Source organism: Haliaeetus albicilla, chromosome 13 (assembly GCF_947461875.1).
Source record: "Haliaeetus albicilla chromosome 13, bHalAlb1.1, whole genome shotgun sequence".
Lineage (NCBI taxonomy): Eukaryota > Metazoa > Chordata > Aves > Accipitriformes > Accipitridae > Haliaeetus > Haliaeetus albicilla.
The window spans coordinates 8,695,102-8,710,372 of NC_091495.1; the positions used below are offsets into that span (position 1 = coordinate 8,695,102).

General features: G+C 43.0%; 1 long non-coding RNA gene across 2 annotated transcripts in view; it reads left to right on the forward strand.

Moving 5' to 3' along the window:
* The window catches only part of LOC138688829 (uncharacterized), a 75,535-nt gene that overhangs the window by 24,605 nt on the left and 35,659 nt on the right, over positions 1-15,271 (forward strand). The window lies entirely within an intron of this gene.

Here is a 15,271-nt window from a genome sequence, read left to right on the forward strand (position 1 = left end):
AACTTCTACAGTGAAGGGCCATAACCCAGAGGAGGACACCCCAGCTTTTTCCAAATGGTGGTCAGACACATGCTGGCTTACCTGGTTTTGTCAGCAGATGGCCACAAAATGAGATGAGCTTTGTGCACAGCAAATTTTAAAATGTCCTCCTCTGGGCATAAATTGCCATCCTCCAAACTACCAGCCAAAAGTCAACGTGTTCCTTTTGGTGACAAATTAATTCTCTTGAAGCTGGTCTGACAGTCAGCCTGAAAGTTGCCACAAGCCTCCTTCTGGTTTCCCCAGGAAGCCTCCCCAGTAGACTGAAGAAGTCAAATACCATGAATTAACACTCTGTAGCTGCCGTAGCTTTTCAAGCAGAGCTGGAAAAGACTGCTTACTCATCATATTTAATCCTCTCAAAATTGTGTTGGCTTCTCAAATAAAAGCAGCAGCATCCAATCCTCATGACATTACATGATTCTTCCACTAAGTAATTTGTATCTTTGCCTACTCCAAGAGAAAACAGAATTAAGTCATAACTTGCGTTCTTCTTTTTTTCTTCTCTTTTTTTTTTTTTCCTACTTCTGAAGATGTAAAATGAGTAATTCATTGTTCAGAGGTATGAAGCTAAAATGACTAATCATCTGATGTGGAACTTTTTTTTCCCAGACTTGGCTAGTCTGTCCTTAGGAATATCATACGGATGAGATGATAATTTCTGACTCAGTCCATGCAGGTTTTCAATTGTGGTGCTGTAAACACAAGCAGAACTCTGATGAGCAAATTGGCAGAACAAAGCCAGACTGTCTGAAAGGAAGCAAAATTGAGGAGGACAAGCATTAAGCTTCGAAAGAGACTATCAGGCACGTGCAGTGCGACCTGTTCCAAATACATTTCATAACAGTTTTATTACTCACCTAAATCATGAGATGTGAGTGACTGGAGCCAAGCTATAAACACCCCCACCCCCACCTTTTTTTCCTGTTACCTGTAAGAGAAAAGTTGTGTGTATTAATGTAATAAATCAAAGGTACTTCCACCAGACTTCTAAGTATTCATCCTTTTTCCATATATTTCTTTAGGAACCTACATCGATCTGATGCCATGTAACAAAAATACTGTTTTCTGGGGAAGCAAGCAACAGGTATAAGCATGAGAAGAGGGCACAATATTGAATGTAAAGTGAGGGGATGTTTTCTCTTTGCCATATTTAATGCTGAACTTAGATGTCTATGTATAGGGAGCCTGCATAGCCTCTGGATGTAAGTGTCTTTTGTGCCTTAGCTGCTTCTTTCTCTCGATCCTATGGGTCTCCAAGTGTTACACCTAGAGGAGGAAGGCATGTAGTTGCTCAAGTGCAAAAAAGTAGTCATAATGGACTAACGTAGGTATCCAGCATACCATGTTTCTTCTCTTTCTGCCTTGTAAATGGAAGATCTTTCCTCTCCTCTTGTTTGTCTGATACAGGTAAATAAGGCAGGCTTCTGCTGAGCTGGGTCATCCTTTGACAAGGTGCCCGGACCTGTTCGTCCTGTTTCTAGACCTGACACTGCTGCTAGTAGAGTCTACCCAAATCTCCTGTATTGCTTCAGTGGGTGGTGCAGGATTTCTGGAATACCTAAAGCTGTACAGAACAGCCAGTCACATCCTGAGCACTTGCAGAGCAGCCAAAGAGCCAGCAATTGCTTCGTTTTCCTGCTGCAGCAACGTCTGCCTGTAATGCTTTAACAAAGGGCCAGCTGTGGAAATGAGATTCTTTGACAAATGGTACTATTTGTCATTTTGAATCTCAGCAACTGGTTAACTGGGTGTCTTTTTTTCCTTAAACTTTTCCACTGGTGCAGGCTTTGCCAGGGCACGGGAAGGTGCTCTTGGCTTTTTGTCAGAAGTGTGAGCAAGGAAGTTTCCCCACGGATTTTTTTCTTGTGTCTGAGCCCCTTAATATTTAGATGCATCAGTCTTTCATTCATCATCTGCTTCATGGCAAAGTCTGGAAATATGTTAAAGCAAACTGTAATAATTTCTGAGAAATTATTAATTCTGGAATGAATGTGACAAATTTCATCTTGTGTTTGGCTGAACTCCGCCTGAGTGACTAACTGCTCCGGGAGAACTTTCCAATTGTCCCTCTTGAAAGTCAACCTCTTTGAATTAATTCAGCATCCTCTATTTTGATTAAGTATGTGTCAGCTTATTGTTAGTGTGACGGGGAGATATGGGACTGTTTGTTTTCCTTTTAGTATTATACAAACAATCTAATTATGACTCATGCACAATATGTGCCCTCAGTGCATGATAAGGGACATGAATGATAAAGCATTAACTGGACTATGTGCAAGCTTCTCTTGTGGATTAAACAAGCAGGGACTGAGTAAACAAAACACAATACTTTTTCTTCCTCTGACATCTTAGCAATTCCTCCTTTCCAAGGAAAGCGGTGTTCTTTCAAATCTTGACTTTATACTGAAATAGAAAGAGATTAAATAAAAAGACAAGTCCTCTATGCAGTAGGTAGCACAAGCCCAATCTGATATCTCATCCTGACTCTGATGTCTTCTTACAGATTCCCTGTTTTCAGCTTATTTGCAGTGTGATTCCTTCCTGTCCCCAGTACTAAGATTTATTTGACAGCATTTGGAACAAATGTGTATTCACTCTGTCCTACCACCCTGAAGCATGCTACCATGGCTCTTTCTAATGGGCCAGAAGTTGAGTCTTTCCTGCTATACCCTTGTAAAGGAGAAAACATCAAGACATACAGTAGGTAGACTATCTCGTGAGCCACAAAAGGAGCATATGTTTTCTTTTCTGGAAAAAGTGTTGTTACTTAATGCTAATTTCTTTGCTTTTTCTTGCATCCTTTGGAGAAACACTTTGACCATGGCAATCCATGTAAGATAACAAACCCGCTGTGGGGTGTCTGAGTATATGGAAGAAAAATAACACAGGAACTTGCAGAAAGAACAACCAGGTGCAGATGGAGCTGAAGCAGAAATATTGGTGACAGATGTTCATCCTGGCCTGCTGGAGGAGTACACACCAGACAGCATCTTCATCATGCTGCGTGACATCTCCTGCTTTGGAGAAGTGAGACATTATATGATGTCTTTTACAACTGCGTAACGCTGCCAGAGGAGGTGAAGTGCTGCAGCACCTCTGCCTGTAAACACCTTCTCCGTAGCACCACTGATTGGCAGGGGGACCATAAAGAGAGGGAAGGCTCTTTGGAGAAAACGTGCACCAGAAGATTATGCTGTTGACTTGTGAAGCTTGGCAGCTACCCTCCTTATAAACACCTTCTCCACTGGGCAGTAGATCGTAAATAATGAAGGAACTGAAGGTGATTTGACCAGAGTAGAAGATGAGACAAATGTCCACACCTGCAGAAAAAGAGCTTTGCTACTACACACGATGGTGTGCAGGGTGGGCTTTACCTTCCTAAAGAGTTAGGGCTTGTTGCACTTCTCTGTCCCTTCGTTAGCAAATAACGTAGGTGCCTTAAGGAAAGGGTAACATGTACCTTCCAAAAACCCACAAACCTTTCTTCCTCGCTTCCAAATCTCTCCAGGGGAGAAGCCAAGTGAAGAAGGCCCTAAACTTTAAGAAACTTTTGCTGGTCTAACTGCTGTACGTTTTTCATTTCCTGTAAAGCTATTGCAAGATAGGAACACACATCCTTCAGTGGGTACCCTAAGTTGCTGCTGAAGTACAGAGCATAGATTTATTTTTAGTATAAAAAAGAAGATTCCGACTTTGCAGCTTGAAAGTTAGCCTTTATGAGCATTTCTGTGATGTGACCCTCTGTTTTTCTGTCAATATTAATATCAGGTGAAATAAGGTTTTTCAAAGCATGATTATAATTTAATATTTGCATTAGCAATTAAGAGGCAGGCCTCTGTGCTACATGCAGTTTCCCTTAGCTCAGAATTCCTCCTGCACTGTTGGAAAATCCTTTGTGCTGATGATCCCTCAATTACTTTGCAGGGAGGTGACTGCAGAATGGGTGGACTCTGCAAAAACCATCAAGATTAAATTGGCAAAAGCCAGCAAAATAAAGGAGAGCGCAACATGGCTGAGGCTGCATTCACTTAGAGCTGGAGCTGAGAACCAAACAAGAAGCTGATGTTTCTACCTCTTCCTATTGCTATTTCAGAACAGGAAAGCCTTTATCAGTGTGCAATCCTTTGCAGATCAGCTTCCATCACAAAGACTGTTTGGAGTTTTCATTTTTTCACTGGGATTTTCCCTTTTAATGAATTTTCTAATTTTAAAATTAATAAGAAAGAATGCTTCATGTGTCTCAAAATGAAGCATAGGGTGCTGTAGGCATTCTTGCACTGCTCGACACTGCTGTTTAAAGATCCAGCAGTAGTTTTTAAAAGGAAAGATTAACAGGAGTTGTGAGGAATTGACAAAAGATTTCGTGAATGCCAGAGAAAAACATGGAATATCTTGTCACCAGCTTTGGACAATTTTGCAAAATTGCTACTCTTCACCATGCCAAGCAACTGCTCGTAAGGTAAAAAGCTGCTTCGTTATTAAAGAAGGAAAAACAATTCTCCATGCTCCAAAACAAAAGCACCATGATAATCAAAATGCTGCCATTTCACCTCGCTGTTAAAAAGGTCACAGTTTTGGCTGGAGGCCACGTTGCAAAGTGATCTTCTTTGTCACTTGAATAGGTTGGCTTGGATCATGAAAAATCCTAAACTGGGGCAGTAGAGAGAAAAAGGGAGAGAGTCTTACAGCCTGGGAAAAGAACAGTGATTTAATAACACTCATTGCTTGTTTGTACAGCATTAAGGCAAGAAAGAGAAAACAAAGCCCCTTCCAGATCCCCACGCTAGCTTGGAAGGCATTTCCATGAGGCTAGTTGTGCTTTTCTGTTGTGCCGGTCCTGACCAGAGTGAACCGTGCGGCGAGGACGTCGTCCCTACTTGCCAAGAACAACAGAATGGAAGTGCAACACCATGCTAAAATTTACACCAGGCTGACAGACACATTCGTACTCAGCTGGCTGCTCCTCAGGGGCTTGATCTGAACACTGTCCATGCACTTAAGTTGTTCTCACTGTTTTATGAAAAAGACAAAACAACTCTTTGGTGGGGGAAGGAGGTGCCAGGAGTGTGGAGCAAGAAATGTGCATATGTATATTGGTGTGTGGAGCAGAAGGGAATGGTCTGTGGAGTGCTTAGTGGTACATAGCGGTAGCTGTGGGAGGAGGAAAGCGTTATTTCTGCGCGTGAGTTGGAAACTTCTGAGGTTTGTGTTGCAGATGGCTTTACCCACGGCTGTCAGTGATGGGCAGGCTGGTGGTGGTAGTGACCTGCTAGGTCTGGGTGGTGACGAAGCCACACGGACCTCAGCTCACTTCCACCTTTGAGGGAAAGGGAACGAGAGGCTGTGCGTCCTTTGACAAGGAAAAATGTGCCAGAGGAGGGAGAGTGACCCAGATCTCCTGTGCTGGGCAGAGGCCACAGGCCAGGTGTGTGCTCAGGGCAGATGAGGACAGTGCAGTAAAATCCAAAAAGTTTCTTCATACGTGAAGGCTAAGCTGGGGAATAACAAAAAAGCAAATTAAAATTGGCCTGAGAGAAATGCTGAGAAGAATCAGGACTGGGAGAAAGGAGGAAGGTTTGTGCCATCATGGTTGTGCCAGGCTCCTGGTGTTCTGGTTCTATCAACACCAGTTTCTCTTGAGCCACCAGCACTCTTTGCCCCAAGTAAGGAAACCTGTGCTTGAAAGGGGGTTCCAAAGTACCAGAGCTGAGGGGACCGGTCGGGGAATGTACCGGGACTGGGGACGATGTGGCCCATCCAGCTGGGAGCCATCAGATGGGGGCGAGGAGAAAAGGGCAGACCTGCACGTGAGGGGAAGAGAAAAAGAATAGACCAAGAGCTGGGGGTTGCAGGTGGGAGAAGGAATTACAATAGTGAGATTTGAAGGCATAAGTAATTCTGATGTCAACTAGGTTTTTAAGGGCTTTGCATTCTCTTGGACACATTTGTTCACATCCCTTCTTTTCCTAGGGATCTCCCAGCTCTTCGGTACTCCAAGCAGATCTGGGAAGTTGCATTTTTTCACTAGGTAAAGAGACCTTTCCTGGATTTTACCTGTGTGTCTCTCTTCAGGGAAAATACAGGTTGGGTTTTCTTTTTTAATTCCTCCTCTAAAATGCACTAACCTTCTCCTCTTGCTCTCTAGGCAGCTGCCCCTTGGGATAGGGAAAGGAAATTAAACAGCTAATGGTTATGCTTTAATTAGGCTTTATTGGAGTTAACACAGCTTATGCTCTGCATATGTGCTGCAGAGAGTTAGATACTTAAAAAATCCTGTCTTTGCTATTATGAGTTTATGAGAAAGGAAGCCCAAGGAAGATCAATACATCCTCTGTGTAGATTACAAATGGTTCATGACGTATGTCCACAGGAGCTGTTTTTAGTGAGGGTAGTCTAGTTATTATGGATTTGACATGAACTTGGCCTGGTGCCCTGAGGGAATGCAATGTAGGCATAATTTGGTCTTCCTGTAATTGTCTATTTAACTTGGCAATCCAGAGTAATTTTTTCCTGTGAAATGAGACCGAGACGTCACTAAAGCGGCGGTCAGATTAATTAATGAGACATAATAATACTCCTAATAAAAGCTCATGAGCTGAGTCCTCTTCCCTCCCCTTTCCTGTCCTCGCCTGCTGTCCTCCCCCTGCTGAGAATGCAGCTTCCCAGGAATCCATGAGTCACACTTCGTAAAGGAGTTTCTTCTTTAGTTGACGCAAACAATACGGCGGAGAAAAATAATAAGTGCAGAACCATCTGTTTGATGAAGTCCTTGACATTTTATTTCATTTCCCCCCATTGCATATTAAAGGAAGTAAATAGAAAAACATTTGCTAATTATACCACTGTTTACTGATTGCTGGGGTGGCTTTTATTGTATTTATCAGAAGCGCTAACCCGTCCTGCAGTCCCAGCTTCAGCATCCTCCTTTCTGCTTTGTGCGAGAGGAGCACAAGAGCAGCTATGGGTGCTCAGTAAGGCTTTTGAGCCCTTCACCTCCAGGTAGCTCGCACCGGGGTGGAAATGAGCCTCTTCTGGGCAGGCAGGAAAGCTGGGAAAGGTGATGGGACTGTGTGGGTTCGGGGTAATGTGCTGAGCGAATGGCAGAGCCTGAAGCTGAGGCTGAAAGCCTGTCCCTGCGGTTGGACACTGGGAGGGAATGGCTGCCAGTTCCTTTTGTGGGGCCAGGACTTTGTGCTCGGTGTCCTGGCTTTGTGTTTGGGCTCAGTAAAGCTTGACAGGGAAGGCTGAATGGCAGTGCTTCGCTGAGACTCTGATAGCGTGAGCAGCGGCTGCCGTCTGCCGTTTTGAAAGAAATCTCCTGAACAGGCCGCTCTCGCTCCCTCCTTCCCAATGTGCTGGACTGTGCTTTTGTTTCCCTGTCTGGTTCCCTTTGTAGGTACAGTTTTATGGCTTAAAAGTGGTCCCTGGACGGTACAAGGGATGAACAGTAAAATGCAGAGCCTCATCCCCCGCTCTGTCTGGGATTTGGATTTGGCTAATGGTCAGAGCAGGCCAATGCTATTTGAAAACAAGTTGGTGGCCAAAGGCCAGTTATATTAGGCAGCTATTTCCTTTGCAAAATCTAAGCTATTGGCACTCATTAAAAGTGAGAGCAATAAATCAAATGGTTGTGAACTAAAGCAGTTTTTCTCCCACCGCACCATGTAAGGCCAGCGTGAGAGCAACTTGGCCTAGCCCATTACTAGGAAGGGAAGGGTTTGCAATGCCAAGGAGGACACGGTGACCTTATCTAGGGATGAGGACACTAGGAAATTCAGAAACACCAGCTTGCCTTTGGATGAGAATTCAGTGCTGATCAAAGAATCTATTTCTGGTTATTTCCTTGGGTACAAATGACTTGACGAATTTTCCAGTCCACCATTTGGACAGATTTAAGTGATTTTATTACTTATCATTCCATGAAGATTCTATCAGTAGCATTGGTCGTCCTGATAGGCTGGGTGTTTTGACTCTCCTCTCTAACCTCAGCTCATTCAGACAGGTTTATGTTCCTTGTGCTGTAAAACTCTCAGTTCAGAACACAAATAGTGGAAGATATATTCCTCCACGGCTCTAACCCATGGTAACACATATGCTAACTTGGTTCCAAGGGGTGCGCATCGCACGTTGGCGTGTTCTCTCAAAAGTTATCATGAAAGGAGTTATTTTAAAGCTAGAGGAAGACGGCTGTCTGATTGTGAAGGAGATACCTGGGGTTCGCACCAACGCTAGTTTCCACACGTGGAAACCGTTCACTAGAACAGGCCCCAAATGGTAAAAGTCATCTTCCAGGCTCCAGGCTAACAAATCTGGGAAAGTTCAAAACTGACTCACTGGCTGGAATCCATTTACTACATTGACTCTTGACTACATGAAATAATGTAGCTTATGTGCATAACTTCATAAAGCAGTTATATCTTCCGACAAGTCGAAGTGTGCAGTAGAGAGAAGCCTCTATTGGTTCCCGATTCATTTTATTTGGAGGAATCTTGGTGTTTGCAGCAATGGCCTTAGCTGGTAGATAAAAGTGCACGTGTGTTTCTTTCCTCATGATATAACTCATGCTGTCTGGTGGTCTTTTGTGGCTTTCCATCTGCAAATCCTTTTTTGAAATGTGATTATACATAAAGGAGAAGCAATAGTTAGCGTCTGGTTTTTTATGGCTGCTTTGGAATTTTTTTTGATGATTTTTTTTATTATGCTGATAATGTTCTATTGATTCATGGGAAGGAAAACATATCTGCTTCTTGGAGTTACATGTAAGGTCCAATAGTCTCTATTTGTTTCCTGCAGTGATTTAGAACTAAAATGGGGGATATAAGATGCAATAATTTCATCCTATACTTCTCATATGTAAGAATCTTGAACAAAACAAGGTAAATCTTGGGTATTCAAAGAACTTCCATCCTACAAAACTATGGGCTAGGGCCGCGTCAGTGTATCATGGTAGAGAATCGTCAGGTAGCAAGTCTTGAAGCAAAGCATTAATAATGAAGCTGTGGGAAGTTTCTTTCCCCCAGGTTTGCAAAAAAGGGAATGGATTCCAGTCACTAAAATGTCACAGGTTTATTTCATCTTATTCTGACTCAGACCGATTCTCACTCCATAAAAATGTCTGTGTAACGTCCTTGCTAAACCTTCATATGCATGTGATGTCGAATGTGCAGACTTCTTTGCTTACTTCCTCGTGCTGAGGGCACCCACAATCACTGACTGATCTGGCAGAGCCCATCTGTCCGGTGTTTTTGGTCACGGGCTGTCACAGACGGCTGCTGCAGTGCCATCTGAAGCACAAGCACTGAAAGGAGAGCGCTGAACAGGTCCCACCTCACTGGGGTAACACCGAACCAGGGGAGCTGGAGGTGGGAGACCTCCAGGACAGACCAAGGATGCACCTCACCTCAGCACACCACCCTCCTCAGAGGGATTTTTGACTCCTTTCTGCCCCCAGTCTGATCTTTCCCCTCCGTGAGGTGGTGTGCCATGGCTGCTCCAGGGATGCCTCCAGCTGAGCAGCAGAGGCTGGAAGACACTGAAGCGGCCATAAAACTGTGCTACTGTGAGAGCATGTTGTGCCAAAGGGCTTGTTTAAAATTTAAATCTCTCTTACCTTCAAATCAGGTCCGTGGCATGTTAGAGGCAGGTTGACATGAAATTCAAAATCTGCAGGTAACCCTTGAGAGCCACCTTTTAGACCCGTCCATATAGAAGATTTGCAGCCAACCCAGGTTTGGCTGCAATTGTGCTAGGAACTAGTACTGCTGCCTGAACTATGGAAATCACCAGCACGTTAATGGTTTGGACTTGTTTCTTTAAGTCTCAAGGACTTTTCTCTTGTATATAATACCTGGGATGAGCCCCAGACCTTGTTCCAACATGTTCAAATGCATGCAAAGGTGTGATAAAAAGGTGAACGAGAAACTCACCGTGACCAGACAGCTGCCCTGATTTTCAGAACGATGTTTTACCGTGAGTGCCTGGGGCTGAGGGCTTTGTGCTAGCAAGGGTGGAGGAGGCAGCCGATCCCTTCTCTTTGTTATCCATCCCTTACTATTTTATTTATAAGAGCAGCTGCGTACCTGTGGCTGCCTATCAGCTTAGTCGGAGGCAAGGTTTTGTAGAGAGAAGCAGAAGGACAAGGTGCAACCCCGGGTCGTGGGACAGGCAGAGCTGAAGGGGCTGCGGGAGAGGCGAGGAAGAAACGCTGACAGCTTCCCTGTTAGTTGATTAGTAGTACTGGCGTGCCTTCAGACGAGGTCAGCCGCCGCTCCCGTGCCCGGCGGAGGAGATCCACAGTCGCTCCCAGAGAAGGAAGAGGAGGAAGGAAGGGGGCTTTATTCAGCCACGGTCACTCCTCAGGCACTCTGCAGACCAGCTGGATCCCACTTGCTGAAGGACAAGGGCTGTATCGTTCCTGCAAAAAATGCTTTGCTTGCATGGGCTTGACTTGGATGCATTGCTGTAGCTCCTGGTTTTGACATTCCTCTGTTTGCAAGCTAACATAAGCAAATACGTTCTTTTGATCTTCCATGCAGCTTTGTGATACTATACATGCAGCTCCATGCTTTCTTTCACAGATGTCAGATTCAGCTCCCACATGGGGTCTCCAGGAGAAACTGTTTTGTGTGTTTTTAAAGGAAAATTACCCAATTATTTTGATGGAGTTAATGTGGAGATGGTGACCTTTACATTCAAAGCTGTTATGCTGCAAATGTTCCAAATACATTATGTGCTCTGCTAACGCTGCTGACAGGTTCTGCATGATTAATAGTGTTTATAAAGCGTGTACAAGAGTTTGGGAAGCCTAGGACAGAAGAACTGGTATGGGATTTATTTTGCACTAAACATGATAAATATACGGTTGGACTTGGAGTATTTTTTTTCTTTCTAGAAATGACTTAATGATGGAGGAGAAAATCACTAATTCATTAAACGAGCTGTTTAATTTTTCTTGTAAGAAAAATAAAAGCAAAGTGTATTGGTAGTGGTTGGCCCAATATATACATTTAGATTGATTATTTTTAAAGGAAGACTGATGTTTTTAATACATGGTTTTTACTTCAAGACTGGCCTGGTTCCTGCTTCTCTAGAAGGCTGTAGCAACTCTTCTGTCAACTGCACCAGATCACGGTATTGCCAGGGGCCACACACAGCTTGGAGGAAATTTCAGGGTGAGTCTGACGTGTAGGTAACAGAGGCAGGTGTTTAAATAGGGAAAAAGGTATAAGGTTTCCCATTTGTGCTGCTGTGAGGATGTTATTCAACAAATAGACAAATACAAGTTTCTCTGCCTACTCAAGAGACATCTCAGAAAGACTCTTTATCAACTTGATTTTAAACCAAAACATCATGGCTTGTTCTTGAGCTGTTTTCCACTTTCACAGCATGTCCAAGGACAGGATTCTCCTCTTCCCCACCTGGTGCTGTGGCAGGGCTCCCTGCCCTCCCACACGTGCCATGCTGTCCTGCACAAAGCCATGGACCTGTATCGTGGCTCCAGTTTAAAAACCTGTCTAACTCTGAGGACTACTGAGGAGCCTGTGCTCATTTCCAGTGGCATAAGCTGAGCAGAAGCAACCCCTCTCATGCAGGTCGGTGCAGATGGGGAGAGGGGCTCTGAGTGCCCGTGCAGGCCCCCACTGAGCTGCACGTGGAGGTCTCCTGCATGGGTGGATGGAGGGACTGCCTTGCTAGTTGGACTCTAAATTGTGATAATGTAATGTTTACAGCCACAAATTTTCAGGTCAAGAAGTGTGATTACTTCTGCATCACTTTGTGGCTAACACTGCACCACCATAGACACACTTAATTGAATCCAACGATTTCTTATTCATAGGATAAGAATGTGAGTAACATTAAAGCTCCTTTATACCGTTCTGGCAAGGCAAAAGCACTTAGAAACATGTGCAAATTTGGTTTACACTCACTGTGTAGCTTCTTAGGGCTGTCTGAGTAGAATGAGGGGGCTTTTATGTAAATTAGTATAGGATATAAGCATTGATCTTGTGCCTTTCATTCTACCACACACATTAAAAATAGTAATAATCTACAAATGTTTTATGCTTCAGCTTTTCACTGAGCCAGAACTTGCCAGAAGTACTCAATACATTCACCGTTAGCTCTGCATTAGCTGCCATACTGATTTTAGAAGGCTCAGGGGAAAAACGAAAGCATCTATAAAGGCATTCTAATTTTTAACATAAGCTTGGGCTTTGATTGTAAAATGTATCTCATTTGGTCATCTTGGTTTTTAAACTTCATACCATTCCCTAAATTCATCACTTGCTGCAGCTGCTCAGCACTTAGCACCTGTACATTTACCCCTGAGAGACTCCAGACTGAACCAGAAGATTTTATTGGCATTGAGGCTAATGGCTAAACTTTCAAGATTTGTTTTTCAAATAAATGCGCTTTTTTCCACATTATACTTTCAGCAAGCTGAAATAGTTAGAGGTTGCTTATGAGAAACCCACCATAAGGCCCTTTAACATGGGGATCTAAAGAGAACCAGATTGAATTCCCTTTACAGAGTGAGAGTTTTTAAACAAACATTTAATGAGTATCTCATTTCTGCATTAAATACTGAGGGTCTTGTAAGCACAGATTTCTACTGATCTTAATGAAGAAAAGTGGGGGAGGGGTTCCTCTGTATTTCATGCTGTACTGTGAAAAAGTGGAAATTGAATTTATCTCCGTGATTCTTTTTTATTTTTGAGGGCATTTGAATTTTATGTCTTTTGTGTCTGCATGCATTATTCTATAAACCTTCTTATCCTTGGTAGTCTGGGACTGTTTAGATCCCCTTCTCTCACATACACAGGTATTCTGCTTATGCTTCAGTGCATGATAGAGCCCTTTGTTATTAGTAAAGCAAAAGCCAGTAGGAACAGAGTGGCAGAGTTAAGGCTGAGACACTGCCCCTTCCAAACATTAGGAGCAATTGGAGCATCCATCTGGAGCGAAAGCTCTGTGGAGCTGATTTGGGTGAAGAGCTGGATCCCAAGTGCCTGTATAGGACGAACCATGGGCGGATGCCTGGCCTCCAAGGCTGCTTTCCTCCTTCTCGACTCTCTGTCTTGGAGGTTCACTGAAGAAGGAGGGAGGGAAGAAATATGGTGGAGGTTTCCCTGGGTCTCTAAACATGAGCAAGGGGAGCCTAAACCTCACAGCCAAATGCTGAAGTCTGGCAATATGGGACCTGCCAGTACTTGAGTCTTTCTAGTGTTCAGCACGTGCCAACATCAAGGCACTGCACATTTATTTGGGGTGGGACTCTAAACTAGAACTAAGGAGCCCAAACATGTTACAGATGGACTACCACAAGGGCAACTGTACAGGGTAGATATTTTCCAGCTAACTAAAATCCTCCTCACAGGAAAAATCACACGTCAGGAATAAACAAAATCAGAGCTAATAACTATTCAGGCTTCTGGGTAATATGCAGGTATGGCTTTAGTATCCATCCAATTTTAAACAGCTGCATATTATCCGTAATGTAAGAAGTTTGTATTTGATTTGCCCAGATCTGTTCAAGCCTGTCTTATATTGGTAAGAGCATTCAGTGAGTTTCCTGGTCTTGTTTGACTAAAATCTTGTATAAGATAAAGACTAAATGCCTAAAGCTATATATATTACCTTTCAAATGTTACTATATGCAACTGGAATAAATGGCAATTTCTCCATAATGCAAATATTTTATATACTATGTTTTATTATTTACAGCCTTTTTCCCCTGTGATTTCCATATTTTTCACCTGTATATACCTTTTGCTACAGAGAACAGTACTTATGAAATATTGAGGTATTTATTGTTTATCTTATTAGCTCCTTCTTGTATTGATCCAGAACAATAAACAGTACTAACATTTTTAATCATTATTTAGAGATCATTAGATGACTTCATCACGTGGTATGAATTCATCATGAATCTTTGCAACTGAAGGGAGCATGAGGGAAGAGGAAACTATTATTAAGCAATATATTATCAAATGAACTGTAACAATTTCCAAGATCTCTTCAGAGAATATTCTGCACGAATGGTACTTTCCTCTCAAAGAATTATGATAAGAGTTTCATTTTTTGTGATCATGCTGCAAACCATTGTTAGGATTTTCTATGGAAAATATTTTCAGTCTTTATTCTTGGTATAGCTGAAAATCTGCTCTCAGGTTTCCTTCAATGAGAAAAGCAACTCTCCCTGTCTTGATGTGACTATGAGATGAGGTCCTATTCCAAATTCACCCCATTTCAGACTTCTAGGCTTGTTTGTGCAATATAATTATATTTGAATTTCCCGCTCACCTTTCAGAATTTCTGCCATCCTCCAACAGAAATACCTTCACTGTCTTTCTCACAAAAAAGCATACACATTTTGGCTTCCTCTATGCATAGAGAGTGCCTAGCATACTTTTTGGAAGTAAGTGCAGGTAAGGGATGTGTGTATAAGATTAGATAACAAGATTTACTGCCTCCCCAGGAGAATTAATTGAAGAATGTTCCATAACAAGTGCATTAGTCATCATTAGCCCCACCTCAGTCTTGGCAGCAGTTATTGCTTCTTTTCTTGAGTCTTTGTGTTTTTCTAATTGACGTGCACGTTGAAAGGCCTTGCAATATCATCACATTCTTTGCGGGATGGTTAATTTACTGATATTGCATGTCCTGTGTTCAGAATCCTGTAATAGATTTTTCTCAATTGCTGCCCACATGGGAGCTCATCTGGAAATATTTTTAACCCTTCCTCAAGGGTGGACTATTCACTCATGACTGCTATAAGGAGATTTCTGTGAAACAAGGAAAAGCACTTTTTCTGGTGCAGTGCAGGAGAAAAATTGAGTGGGTTGTATGGCAGCTCAGAGAGAGGCGGTTTTTATGGCATATAAGGGCCCACTAGGAACACGCCTTGGATCCTTATTCAGGTGAATGCATCTTCTTGCATAACGAGAACCAAAAATCCCCAGTCATTAAATCAGGTCAGGGAAGTTACAAAGGATTTTGCAAGGCTGGTTTTTTGCTGTTGTTTTTCTGTTGTTGTTAAGATCGGTACAGATGAGGTTTGATGCCAATGAAGCCAACTGGATGTACATCAATGCAGAACTGGTGCAAATGGGAGTTCAACAGAATGTTTTCCTCCTGAGGCATCCTTGCTCCCCGTGGAATTAGCCAATACTTTTAGAGCGAAATCTGCTGTCACTGTGCATGAAGAAAGAAGGCAAAAGACAGCTGCCAA